This window comes from Acinonyx jubatus, chromosome A3, assembly GCF_027475565.1.
Source record: "Acinonyx jubatus isolate Ajub_Pintada_27869175 chromosome A3, VMU_Ajub_asm_v1.0, whole genome shotgun sequence".
Classification (NCBI taxonomy): domain Eukaryota; kingdom Metazoa; phylum Chordata; class Mammalia; order Carnivora; family Felidae; genus Acinonyx; species Acinonyx jubatus.
Genome location: NC_069388.1, coordinates 85,378,035 through 85,391,217, shown reverse-complemented (window position 1 = coordinate 85,391,217; position 13,183 = coordinate 85,378,035). Strand labels below are relative to the sequence as shown.

The 13,183-nt window shown below is 40.4% G+C and overlaps 1 non-coding gene across 8 annotated transcripts in view; it reads left to right on the top strand.

The window, feature by feature from the left end:
• The window catches only part of LOC106967762 (aspartic peptidase retroviral like 1), a 121,873-nt gene that overhangs the window by 34,104 nt on the left and 74,586 nt on the right, over window positions 1–13,183 (top strand). For 3 of the 8 annotated variants that reach the window (XR_008289383.1, XR_008289382.1, XR_008289377.1), the window contains exon 7: window positions 5,222–5,332. The exons of the other annotated variants lie outside the window; for them this stretch is intronic. This is a non-coding gene — a transcript (aspartic peptidase retroviral like 1). The remainder of the gene's footprint in view (window positions 1–5,221; window positions 5,333–13,183) is intronic. 8 annotated transcript variants of the gene reach the window in all.

The following is a 13,183-nucleotide window of genomic DNA, read 5'->3' as shown; positions in this document are numbered from 1 at the left end:
CAGGCGCCCCGAGACTTTTCTTGTATCTAAGCTTTGGTAGGTAGAGTCTTGCCCATGCACAGATTTCCCAGTTGTTGACCACCCTGAACTTTGCCTACTGCTCTTTGGGCTAATTGGATGTCATGCTGGTCTGCTCAGCTACACTTCTGGAACAAGCTTCTTAGCTTAGTCAGGCCCTGTCCTGAATTTCATTCAAGTTCTCCTACTGCCTCTGCCTCAAAAACAGCTTTTAATATGTATTTATAAAGCTTCAGGGGCGCCTGGGTGGCTCAGTCGGTTAAGCGGCTGACTTCGGCTCAGGTCACGATCTCGCGGTCCGTGAGTTCGAGCCCCGCGTCGGGCTCTGTGCTGACCGCTCAGAGCCTGGAGCCTGTGTCGGATTCTGTGTCTCCCTCTCTCTCTCTGACCCTCCCCCGTTCATGCTCTGTCTCTGTCTCAAAAATAAATAAACGTTAAAAAAAAAAAAAAAAAAAGGCTTCAAAAGGGAAATAGAGAATATAACATTTTCCGAACTTATTTAACCAGAGAACCATTTTTTTGAAGGAATATTAAACTCTCACAGGATATGTTGTTTGGTGGAACACAGTTTTGGAAAGTATGAGGCTTCATACTAAAGGAATGGACATCAAATGGGAGGAATTCCTGGTGAAGGTAATGTGAACAGTCAGTGAAAAAACATTATTTGGGAGTAGTAAATCTCTCCTGGTGCTTTTCATTCAACAAATGCCCACTGAGCACCTACTATTTACCAGTCTTTCTGATGGAATCACATCATGTATTTGACTACTTAACTGTGTGTCTGCATAAAGACAGCTCTGATCTGGAGCGGAGCTCTAAGGTGGGGAAGAGTAAGAATTCTACATTCTTTCTCCTTGTTCGGAGAACAAGTTTGGATGTTCGGATCTTCTTCCTTTTTCCTTCAGATACAGGAAGTAGTGAATGGGGTGATACCATCATCAGCTTCTAGATCCAAGGAAGGAGGCTTCTCTAAGGCTTTTTTCCGCAGGTTTGAGGTCTTCAAGGATTTTTCTAGCACTCCTGAACACCCCTTCACTCCCACTCTGGCAATATTCATCTTAGCGTCAGTCTCAAGTCTCACTGCTAGTTCAGGACTTTGACTTCACATATAGGATCAGTGCCAAGTGGGATAGAATGATTATGACATTGTAAATTTTCTGCTTTTCCTGTGAAATCCCTCTATAGCTCATTGGCATGCCAGACTATTTTTTTCCCCCCAGTCCTTATCTCCCCAGTGGAGATAAACCCATGCACTGTGGGCAGGCAGTCTTTCAGGTGGAGAGCATTTAAATCTGGCAGGTAGGTGACCAAGTGCCAGGAGCTCCAGCCTGCAGAGCTGGTAACCAAAGAGGAAGCTAGTCACTTCCTCTGTATGCTATTGTCAATCAGGACAACCAGGAAAAGACCGCTTGAAACAGAAATCTCCAACTAAGACTCCTGATTAAAAAAATTTCTTTGAGACCCTGATGTATGTGTCTTTACTGTCATGAGTGAGATCTGTGACCAATCTTAACTCAGTTGGATGAGCTAATCATGAAACAAACTGTACACAGAGGCTTAGCTTTGATCCTGCCCTTAGGTATGATGTTCTTTGAACATCCAACATAGCATCTTCCACCCACAAGCCCCACTCTGGAGGCCTTGGTCCATGGCCCTTGTCCATTCTGCCACTTCCTCTGAAATACTCTGGTTTTAACTGTGAAGATCAGGGAGTGGGCTCACAGCAAGGTTGAAAGAAGGCTTGAAATGGGCCTTTAGAGGTGTTCTGTAGAGCCAGTTATTTGGTCCATCTGTAGGTATTTATAAGTATTGGCACATGACTATTTACAGACATGATAACCATAACTTCCTATAACTGCAAAGGCTTATTTTCTCCTACAGGCTTCCTACATGAAGACATTTCCTAAGAATCTATCCTTAGCCCCCTCTCCTCTCCCTTTATATACTATCCCTGGGTGATGTCACCTGTGCTTATGGTTTTAGCTACCACTGATATGTTAAAAACTCTTAAATCTCTCTTCTGAGTTCCTGACTCGTGATGACCAAACACAGTTGCCATCATAACCTGGTTCTTAAGGTATTTTATTATCGTTTTGTTTTTTTGTTTTTGTTTTTTGAGAGAGAGAGCATGCGCAGGGGAAGGGGAGAAGGAGAGAGAGAATCTTAAGCAGGCTCCACACCCAACATGAGCCTGACAAGGGCTCAATCTCACGACCTTTAGATCATGACCTGAGCTGAAATCAAGAGTTGGATGCATAACCAACTGAGCCACTCAGACTTCCCTTAGGTACTTTAAACTTAGCATGTCCCAAGCCAAATTATATTTTCATTATGCCATCCTCTTTCCCCGTTCCCCTATTTCTTCCTATTCCTATTCCTCCTTTGTTCTTGCCTTAGAGCATCACCATCCATGGTCATTAGTAAACTTACTTCCACATCACTATCTTCCACTATTTCTCCACCAGGAATTAAGGAAGCTCTGAGTATAATGGAAGATGTTTAGATGTCCATCCTTCCCTCTGTCTTTCCCTCTCATTCTCTCCCTCCCTTTCTCTCCTTCTCTTCCTCTTTCTTTCTTCTTTCTTTTCTTTCTTTCTTTCTTTCTTTCTTTCTTTCTTTCTTTCTTTCTTTCTTTCTCTCTCTCTCTCTCTCTCTCTCTCTCTTTCTTTCTTTCTTTCTTTCTTTCTTTCTTTCTTTCTTTCTTTCTTTCTTTCTTGTTGGAGTTCTTGTCTACAAGGCATCTATAGCTGAATTCAACAGAGAAGTTAACAAATAGAAAAAAAAACCCACAAAGGTTACACTGAGGTTCAGATTCTAAGTAAATGGACATTTTGGAAAGGAATCATCTGAGAGCTAAAACCTTAGGAGAAACTTTCATGGAAGAGGGGAGAGTTGACCAAGGACATCCTAAGTGGTGAGGGACCAAAATACCCCTATGGGAACATGTGGAGTGAGGAAGGGATGGGGTATAATCCTTAAGTTTACTACTTGTGCAAGCAGAGTAATTGGCTCCTCCCCCACTGATTTCTTCTGCAAATCAGCACTGAACCTCACTCGGTTCTTTTTAAAAGCTTCTAAGGATTGAGTATCTTTATGTAACCCATTAGTTAGCAGGAGCTATCTTTTCCTTTAAAAATTTGGCTGAAAGTGCCATTCTACATCTGGAGTCTAGATGTAGGGTCTGATTCCTTTACCCAGATTCTTCAAATTCCTGGGAGCTCATGTATGATGGTCATTTTAATTTTGAGCTCTTTCTTCCACCAAATTAGTTCAGATTATAGATGGTCTTACCGTCTCAAGCATGCTGTACCTGTTTCCATCCATATTGACCCAGATGTAGAACTCAAATATCTCCCAGCTAAAGCCTTTATGTGTGTAGCAGACTTTATGTTGCAGCAAAGCAAGCAACTTGAATTCTAATATTGGCTGTCCCTGTCCCTTAAAGTCCTTTTTTGTCTACCTCTCCATTAGGGATTCACTACTATTCATATCACCCATGTATATGGTTTTGATCCCTTAAAATCTTCTCTTTTTCTGTTGCCACTAAACATTCCAGATATTTCTTACTCTATTATGCAAAATAAATGAATTCTACTCTTTCTCCCAAACTCACATCTGTATGTCCAAAGCCCACTGAATGGCTCAGCTGAGTAAAAAGTTCATCTACTTCTTTAGCCACACAAAGTATCTGATGTGTTCTTTTACATTATATCTCTCCTTTGAAAGCATTTCTTGTTTTAAATAGCATTTACTACTACTACTACTTCTTTTTCTCCTCCTCCTCCTCCTCCTCCTCCTCCTCCTCCTCCTCTTCTTCCTCCTTTCTTCTTCTTCTAGCTCTATGCCCAATTTGGGGCTTGAACTCAGGACCCTGAGATTAGGAGTCACATGCTCTACTGACTGAGCCACCTAGGCACCCCAGCATTTACTTCTTATCTCAGAAATGGTTTTGTTTTGAAGGAACTGTGTAGGGAAGGTAAGAGGATGTTCCAGGCAAGGGCAACAATGTGTGTATAGGCAGCAGCCTACGTAAAACCTGTTGTGGGCGATGACAAAAGTATTCCAACTGGAGACAAGAATTTTTCTTGGTGAGCAGAGCTCAAAGTAGATTTAGGAAGTCCAGATCTAGGTTTTAGTGGGAAAGGATAGTGTTTAGGATAAATGTCTAACCATTTGGGTGGGGAAAAAAAAGCCCTGTCACTTTCTAGCAAAATAAATTCTAGATAGATTAAAGGTGTTGTTTTTGTTTTTTTTTTTAATTTTTAAAATGTTTGTTTATTTTTGAGAGAGAGAAAGACAGAGTGTGAGTGGGGGGAGGGGCAGAGAGAGGGGGAAACAGAATCTGAAGCAGACTCCAGGCTCTGAGCTGTCAGCACAGACCCTGACATGAGACTCGAACTGTGAATCTCCGAGATCATGACTTGAGCTGAAATCGGACGCTTAACCGACTGAGCCACCCAGGCACCCCAGTTAAAGGTTCTTAACAAAAACTAAAGTAACAAGTATAGCAGAAAAGAGTTATTTTATTTTATTTTTAATTTATTTTTAATGTTTCTATTTATTTTTGAGGCAGAGACAGGGCGTGAGCTGGGGAGGGGCAGAGAGAGAGGGAGACACAGAATCTGAAGCAGGCTCCAGGCTCCAAGCTGTCAGCACAGAGCCTGACGCAGGGCTCAAACTCAACAGACTGTGAGATCATGACCTGAGCTGAAGTCAGACGCTCAACCAACTGAGCCACCCAGGCGCCCCTTGAAAAGAGTTATTTTAGTGTGGCACCCAAGGCAGAAATGATAAAGGAAAAAGTGTGGGGTATTAGCTTAAAAAAAAAAAATTAAAACAAACACCATAAGCAAAATAAAAAGTAGTTGACAAGCTGGTTAAAAAGAGTTTTCAACATATCTGTGTGCACAAAGCTCTTATAAATCAATAGGAGAAAAGTAAAAACAAAAAGGAAATGGACCAAAGTCATAGATGAATAAATGACTTGTAAAACCTTATAGAAAAAGGCTGTTTCACTTACAATATAGAAAATACAAATAGAAATGAGACCTCACTTTCCAGCTGTTAGATTGACACATATTAAAAAGAAAAAAAATACTTTTTACTGACTACAGTTTGGAATTCATGTAGTCTCTGAAGTTCAGTTTGGCAGTATGTATCGAATTTGAAGTACACACTCTTAAACTAGCAATTTGACTTCTAGGTATTTATCCCCATGGCAAGTGTACAGAGATATGTTTATGAGGATATTTGTCACTACAGAATTTATAAAGCAGTCAAAATGTCCATCAGAAGATTGGCCAAATAAACTGTGGTAAGTCCATACAATGATAAATTAAGTAAATACATATACATATATATATATTTTTATGTTATATATAATATATATAAAATATATATTATATAATATATATTTATAATAAATATATATTAATATATAATGTATATATATGACATATATAAGTTGTGTATATATATATATATATATATATATTTTTTTTTTTTTTTTTTTCTGAGAGAGAGAGAACATGAGCAGGAGAGACGGGCAGAAGGAGAGAGACAGAATCCAGAATCCCAAGCAGGCTCCACGCTCAGCACAACCCAGGGATCATCGCCTGAACCAAAATCACGAGTTGGATGCTCAACCAACTGAGCTACTGAGGCTCCCCAATCTATAATTATTGACATAGAAAGGTGCCTACAGTATATACAGGAAAAAATATGTAGCAAATGAACCTGTTTTGATTGAAATAAATACAGCTGTAGCTATGTGTATATATTTAAAAAATCATACAACACATTGTTAACAGAAATTTTCTGATTCAGAAAAAAAAGGCACTTAAAAAATAGGGGTGCCTGCTTTTTCAGTTGGTAGAGCATGTGACTCTTGATCTCAGGGTTGTAAATTCAAACCCCACATTGAGTGTAGAGATTACTTAAAAAATAAAATCTTAGGGGCGCCTGGGTGGCTCAGTTGGTTGAGTGTCCAACTTCAGCTCAGGTCATGATCTCACACTCTGTGAGTTCGAGCCCCACGTCGGGCTCTGTGCTGACAGCTCAGAGCCTGGAGCCCGCTTCAGATTCTGTGTCTCCCCCCTCTCTGCCCCTCCCCTGTTTGCACTGTTTCTCTCAAAAATAAACATTTTTAAGAAATTTAAAATAATAAAATAAAATCTTAAAAAAGAAAAAGGAAACAGATTCTGACTTGAGGTGGTGGGTTGGTTGAAACCAGACAGTTAATTATATTATGTCAAAGTGTGTGTCTACCCTTCGAAGTTGGAAAATTACTCGACATGACAAAAAGGGGGTAGCTGGAAAGGAGAACCACTCTTCTAGAAGGGGGAGACAAATTTGTTTCTTGGAGTTGAATTTCAAGGGCCAATAGGAAGTATTCTGTAGGCCAAGAATTCCCATTTAGAGAAAAAGGTACTTCTAAAGCAGAGGTAATAAGTATGAGTGGGACTCTAGATTTGACCTTTTGAGATGTTTGGGTGAGGGTGGTATTGTGTTGGTTCTCCCTTTCTTGTTGGTAGTCTTAACAGACTCTGGAGAGGAGTGTGTGGTACTGGTGTCAACTGGAACCTGAGAGTAGAGCTTGAGAGGAGGTAGGAGTGAGCAGTAATCACCATAGTAAAACAGCAGCCACAACATTGTTTAGAGATCACTCTGCAATTTACAAAGGCCATTGTATAGTGACTTGGCTAACACAGTCTTGTATGCTAGGCAATATTTTTTTTCTTCCTTTATGTGGACACTGAATCTCAGAGAGTAGAATTAGGACTCAAACTCAGGTATTGAGGCCTCAGATTCCGTTTCTCATTCTCCACTTTCCATTTTAGAGATGAATTTTCCAAGGAGGGAAAGACTGGAGCAAAAGTGGCAGCCTAGAGCTAGGGATAGCCACAGTGAAGAGTTGGGAGGAAGAAGACAGCCAGGGAAGATACCATGCTACTCATGGTCATTGTCCTATCCTCTTGGCCCTTGTAGGTCCTGACATTCCTCTAAACCAGAGAATGTCGGGTGTTTTATTGAACTTAAGGGGGAAAAAGAAGTCCTGATCTTTTCAAATAGCTGGAGGTGTTTTGGATGTAAGGTTGGCCAATTTGGTTACAGCCAAGTTGGTGTGGTGACTTAGTAGTTTATTGAATTCTGGCTTCATTCTTTTGAAAGAAATATAGTAGAAGCATATTGACTTAGACCTATGAGGGAAGGTCTTGTCTGCTTTAATTATGTGGAAAAAAATTTTTTTTGTGAAGTCATTAAGTTTGTTTACTTTTGGAATCACATGTTAATTCACTTATGTATATATGTACTAACTAGTAGAGGTCCTAAGACGACGTGCTTTAATGAGTAGAAAATCAGAATTCTCTTAAGTTACTTCAGTTTTCCAACTGATAATCGTATTTATGCAATTAAATATTTTTGCTAACCCCTTCCTGATAGCACAAACACAAAAAGAAGTTATCTCCTGTCAGAAATTCTGAACCAACAGGGTCCACTTTAGAGAGGTTCTTGGGTAATTGCTAGACTGGTATCTGCTAAGAATCCTGTAAGGTGTCTTTGCAGCCCTGTGCTTGGAGCATAGTGGGCAGTCAGACAACTCTGGCTGAATGAGTGAGTGAGCAAGTCAAGGACTGAAGGAATCTTTATCCCTGAGGCATGTTGAACTGTGTAAAACAATCTTCCGACAGCTTGATACTATAGGTTGGCTTGGGTGGTTTTGGGACTAATCTTATCACATGGATTTTGTATTGGGGAGGGAGGAAACAGAGGTACCATGGGAAGTTTCTGCTCTTGAGCTGTTGACTCCACAGGGGAGGGATGTTTCTAAAATCAGTAGGCTGATCTCTTCCTAAAAAACATGAGGCTGCTGAGAAAGTCTCTGGAGCAAGTGATGAGACCCATAGAGGTAGGAGATTTCCTATTGGCAACCTGGATCTTACCCAAAGAGGGCAGCTACTTTATAAGTCCTCTGTAGGAGGCTCTCTACTACCCTTCTTTAATGCTTACATTCTAAATCTGGATTCTCTCTGGCTCATCACTGACTTTGCTTACCCAGCCTGGCCCTGCCCTCTGGCTGTATGCCATTGGCGATTTTTAGCCCTGCTGGAAATTACACCCTCTGCAAGGGTAAAGCAAACTGGGAGGTTCTGGCTCTGGCTCCATAGGGACTGGAGCCTGTCACCTGGCCCTGCCCTGTGCTTCCTGGCATGTATTCCTGGCTACCTTTTTTACCCTTAGCACAGTCTTTTAAGCCCATAATTCTGCCTTGGTAAGGATTAAGGACTGGCTTCTACAGAGGGACTGTGTGGGCGGGAATGTCAGTGCTTTGGAAGAAGCTCCTAATACCCATCTCAGTGTCCTGCTTTAGGAGAATTATTGGTCTCATGTAGATAATCTAACAGTTATGTTGGGGGTGGTTGTGGATGTGAAGATTCTTCCGTATCACAAAAGAATTTACAACTGGGTTTCTTTAAGAATTGAACTTGCTTTTCAAAATAAAACTTGATTTTCACACTGTAAGTAATGTGCAGTTATTTACATAAAAAACTTTGTAGATTTTCTAGGCAAACTTCCTTATTTCAGATATGAGCAAACTTTGGGAGGTCCAGCAGGGCAAAGCTGTGTCTTTGTTGAGCTGACATTCAGATTATGTGAAAGTAATTGAAGCAGAAGGGAGTAGACATTGTGTGAAAGGAAGTCTCAGTCCCCCCAGGAGGAGCATTTCTTGGGTATTTTTTAGGTAAGGGAGAGGAAAAATGCATTCCTTCCCCCTGAATGCCCCACTCACAGCCTTTGGATTGGGTAATTCCTACCTCACTGACTTTTACCTTTGTCCTCTCAGACTGGACCCAAAGTGATAATGACCTCAGTATTTGAGACTTTGCAAGGCACATTTAAGTAAGTGAAAAATTGCAGGATGTGAGTGATTGAATGCAACTTTATTAAATTCAATGTGTTAAAAAAAAAAAGCCTTATATTAAGTTAGCAAAATGTCAATAGAGATTCTTCAGGGGGGCTGATTTAATTAAGCAATATTAGATTGATTTGATTAGATTGATTTGAATTTATTTGATTAGAATTATCTGATCTATAATAGGTACTTGTAAAATATATTAATTTATCAAATATGTATTAACGGCAGAGAGTTCTATAATAACTGAAGATGAAGTGGTAGGGTATTATAGGTACAGACAGTGCTGTGGGAACTCAGAGGAGAGATTGTTTCTAGTTTTTAGATTTAGAGAATCAGTGTGCTTTTGTGAAAACAGGTTATTTTATTTTATTTTATTTTATTTTATTTTATTTTATTTTATTTTATTTTTTTCCATCCCATCCCATCCCATCCCATCCCATCCCATCCCATCCCATCCCATCCCAATCTTGTTTTTAAGTAGACTCCATGCCCAACGTGGGGATTGAACTCAATACCCTGAGATCAAGAGTTGCATGTTCTATTGACTGAGTCAGCGAGGCATCCCAGGATTTCTTTGTTTTAAAGAACATTTTAAATAATCTAGCTTATACTCTAGTTGGAGGTAGTATTGATACAAAGGTAAGTCTATTCTCATTTATATTATTAAAATTTATTTTTATTCATATTATTAAAACTTAGAATTAATAGCAACATAATGTATTTTCTGTACTTCTTTGCTAATCTCTAAAGCAGTTTCCCAAAGAGCAGACCTTTGGCAAATAAGAGCAGTCCATTTTCTTTTACTAGACAGTACCTCTGCAGCTAGCAAATGGAGGCAAGGGTATGGACCCAGTCAGGGAGGCCAGTCTTACATGAAGCTTGTTTATGAAATGAGAAAAGTGAAGGGGGAATACAGGGTCTATGGAGCGTTATTTATTTTTTGAGATCCAAGCATGTCCCTGTGCTGGGGGGGCAAGAGCCAGTTGAGAGGGAGAAGTTGAAGGTAGAAAAGAGAAAAAAAAAATTGAGCAAGGCCCCTGGGGGAAAGGGTCTACTATATCCTGAACACTGGTGGAGAGATTAAACTTGAACTGAAGAAAGGACAAAGGCTACCACTGAATTTAACTCCATCACCACCATCACCACCATTTATAACTTTCTTACCTTTTGCTAGCACTCCGTTGAGCATTTTCTAGTCTCATTTAATAGGGGCAAAGGATGTGATGGGGCAGAGGGATTTGTTGAGATTTGGGAGAGACAGAAAGTTGGAGTTTCCTTCTGTTTGGCTTTGTTTTCTCTGGACAGAAGAAATTAAAGTCATCTGATAGGAGCAGGTGGTATAGTGGGGACAATGACTTAGTTTTTAAAAGCTGTTGAGCCAATGACAGTGATCTGAAGACATGTAGGTGGATAGCTGAGTAGCACTGAAGGACTAGATAATGTTGCAGACAATGACTTCTTAGAGGAAGCAGCCTTCATGACTTAATCGTGGTTTTAGCCGTATTCAGCAGGGTTAAAGCAGAGGACATTTGTATTCAACTGGGAGCTGTGTTTTGTGGGGCAAGTGGAAGACTTGGAATAATGGGGGTCTAGGATATTGGTAATAAAGTGGTTGTTGTCCAGTTGGTTAGAGAACGGACTGAATTTAGGGAAGGACTGATAGGCAACTAAATGATGGGGTTGGGTGTCAAGGGGCTGGAAATCTCAATGAAGTTGAAGAATGAAGCTGTAGAAGTAAAGACAAGGAGAGGTAGAAATGTAGAAAGATATAGAAGATCATTACCAGGCAAAAGGTCTGACTTGGAGTGTAAAGGCAGACTGTGATCAAGGAGCCAAAGGTCTTGATGACCAAGAGGTCAGGGCAGTGAGGAAGAGTGTGGTTGTTTGGTACAGACTTTGGCAAAGGAAGGATTTTTTTGGTAAGGTTGCAGGTGTAATGGCTTTGAAGCCACATTGAGACAGAGCATCTGTTTCTCCTCTTGGTACTACTGGGTACTGAAAAATGATTTTATGGCAGAACCTTCACTGCCTGGAACCAAGTTCCTCAAGGAATGCCAGGTCCCAGATAGGGGAAGGAGGCCAGAACCATCTATTAGGCCTGCACTGTGTGCCTCAATACCGTGGAATTGTGGGAGGAGAGAGATTCTGGCCAAGTGGGACAATCTCCACAAAGTACTGGGCCTTTAGGCAGAGTTTGCAGACTAAGAACGCTTGCAGGGAAAATCCTATTTGGCCACGAGGGGTTTTTGAACTGCTCAGGATCAGATTGAGTCAGTGCTATCTATGAGAGGCTGACAGGAAAACTAATGGTTTCTTGCTTAAAACTCTAGGTCAGTAGACTCTTGAGCCTTTTTGTTCCTGTGGGGTCTGGAATTTATTTTTCCCTGCACAGTGACAGCAAACAATGCCCTAAAGCCCACACAGTTTGAAAAGAGTCTGGAAACACTCAGATTATTGTTTATAAAGATGTTTTTGGGTTTTTGATGTTTCAGGATTCTTTTGACATTGTTAGTATATGATTCCAAACATTTAAGAAAGGGCCTCCAAATAGCTGGAAACAAACCAAATCTTAGCAATTCTTTTTGCTCCTTCTTGACTTGATTCATTTACACCACCACCCTGGCCAGAAGTGAACAGCTCAGAAAATGATTGCCCAATCCACCATTTCAGCACAGGAACCCAAACAAGATTGTGTGGCCCCCAGCAGAAGAGGCTGTGTGGCTCAGAGCTCAGGGTGCACTTTTCCCATGGCAGTACTTTCTAAATTGTTTTTAACTGGTTTTGCCACACAAAAATGAGAAACTTCTGTCTGGCAAAAAAAAAAGTCATTATAAACAAAGTTAGAAGACAACCAACAGAGTGGGAGAAAATTTTTGCAATATATGTAATAGATGATGGATTAATGTCTACAATCTATAAAAGGTTTCTATAAATCAGTAAGGAAAAAAACAAACCCAATAGAAAATAGGTGAAGAATACAATAGGTGAGACACAGCAGGGCAAACTGTAATTTCATCTAAAAAAGCTTATCTATTTCATCTATTCCAGATGAAACTGGAATTTCATTTAAGAAATGAGCACAGAATCCTCTGGATAGGAATGTTCACTGTGTTGGTAAATATCCATTAATATGGTGCTATGTAATACTGTGTGGCTGTGAAAACTTTGAAGTAACTTTATCAGCAAAAGGAGCAGGTGCAGAGAAATATGAATACGGTGTTCCCATTTATTTTTAAAAAAACATTCCTATTTGATTTGGAATGTATTTATGCTGTTTTAAATTTTATTAAAAGATTCCTTGGAATTAAAAAATATTTAAGGATTTTTTTTTTTAATTTTTTTAAATGTTTATTTATTTTGAGAGAGAGCTCATGAGTGCATGGAGGAGTGGTAGGGGCAGAGAGACAGAGGGAGAGAAAGAATCCCAAGCAGGCTCCTTGCTGTCAGTGCAGAGCAGATCCCAATGTGGGGCTCCATCTCATGAACCATGAGATCATGACCTGAGCCAAAATCACGAGTTGGGAACTTAACTGACCGAGCCACCCAGGCACTCCAAGGCTGTATTTTGTTAATTACAACATTAATGAATGAAATGTCCACTTTTGTCTTCCTCTTATGTAAAAGATTGATCTAGTATTATAAATCTTAGCCTCTCAGAAGAATTTAGAGACTCCTCACTACCTTTCCCTTCTCAGAAACTAAAATGAGGCTACTAGGCCATGGTGTCTGCAGTTGTACCTCTTGGTGTGAGGAACAAAGGAATTCAAAGCTCAGAATTCTTTTTTTTCCCAGGATTGGCTACATTTTAGTATTCATGGCCTTGTAGAATCTCTCTGCCTGTTGCCTCTGATGCAGTGGAAAGGGCTGAGGCCTCCTCTGTTTGAGAGGCTTTGCTTGCTCATTACCTTGGAAGAAAACAGAAAATTACCTTTTTTGGCCCAGGTGGGCAAGACTTAGAGCCAGCCTGAATTTTGGGAGGAAACCTGCTCTTTGCATTTGTCCTTGCCTCTCCTTTGGGGAAGCCTCTCAGCCAGTTTTAATCTTCGTCTCAGGCTCCTTCCAACCTAGGTGAAAGGAGACCTTGAAGTGGACACCATAGTTTTACCTATTTCCCTGGAATTTGAGGCTCTAGAACTCTAGCTTGGAAGCATCAGGAATGCCATCAGAGGGTGGCACAAGGCCAAAAACAAAAACAAAAACCCCTCTTTGTCTTTCAAAGACAGGCAACATTTTGGGACAGAAACACTG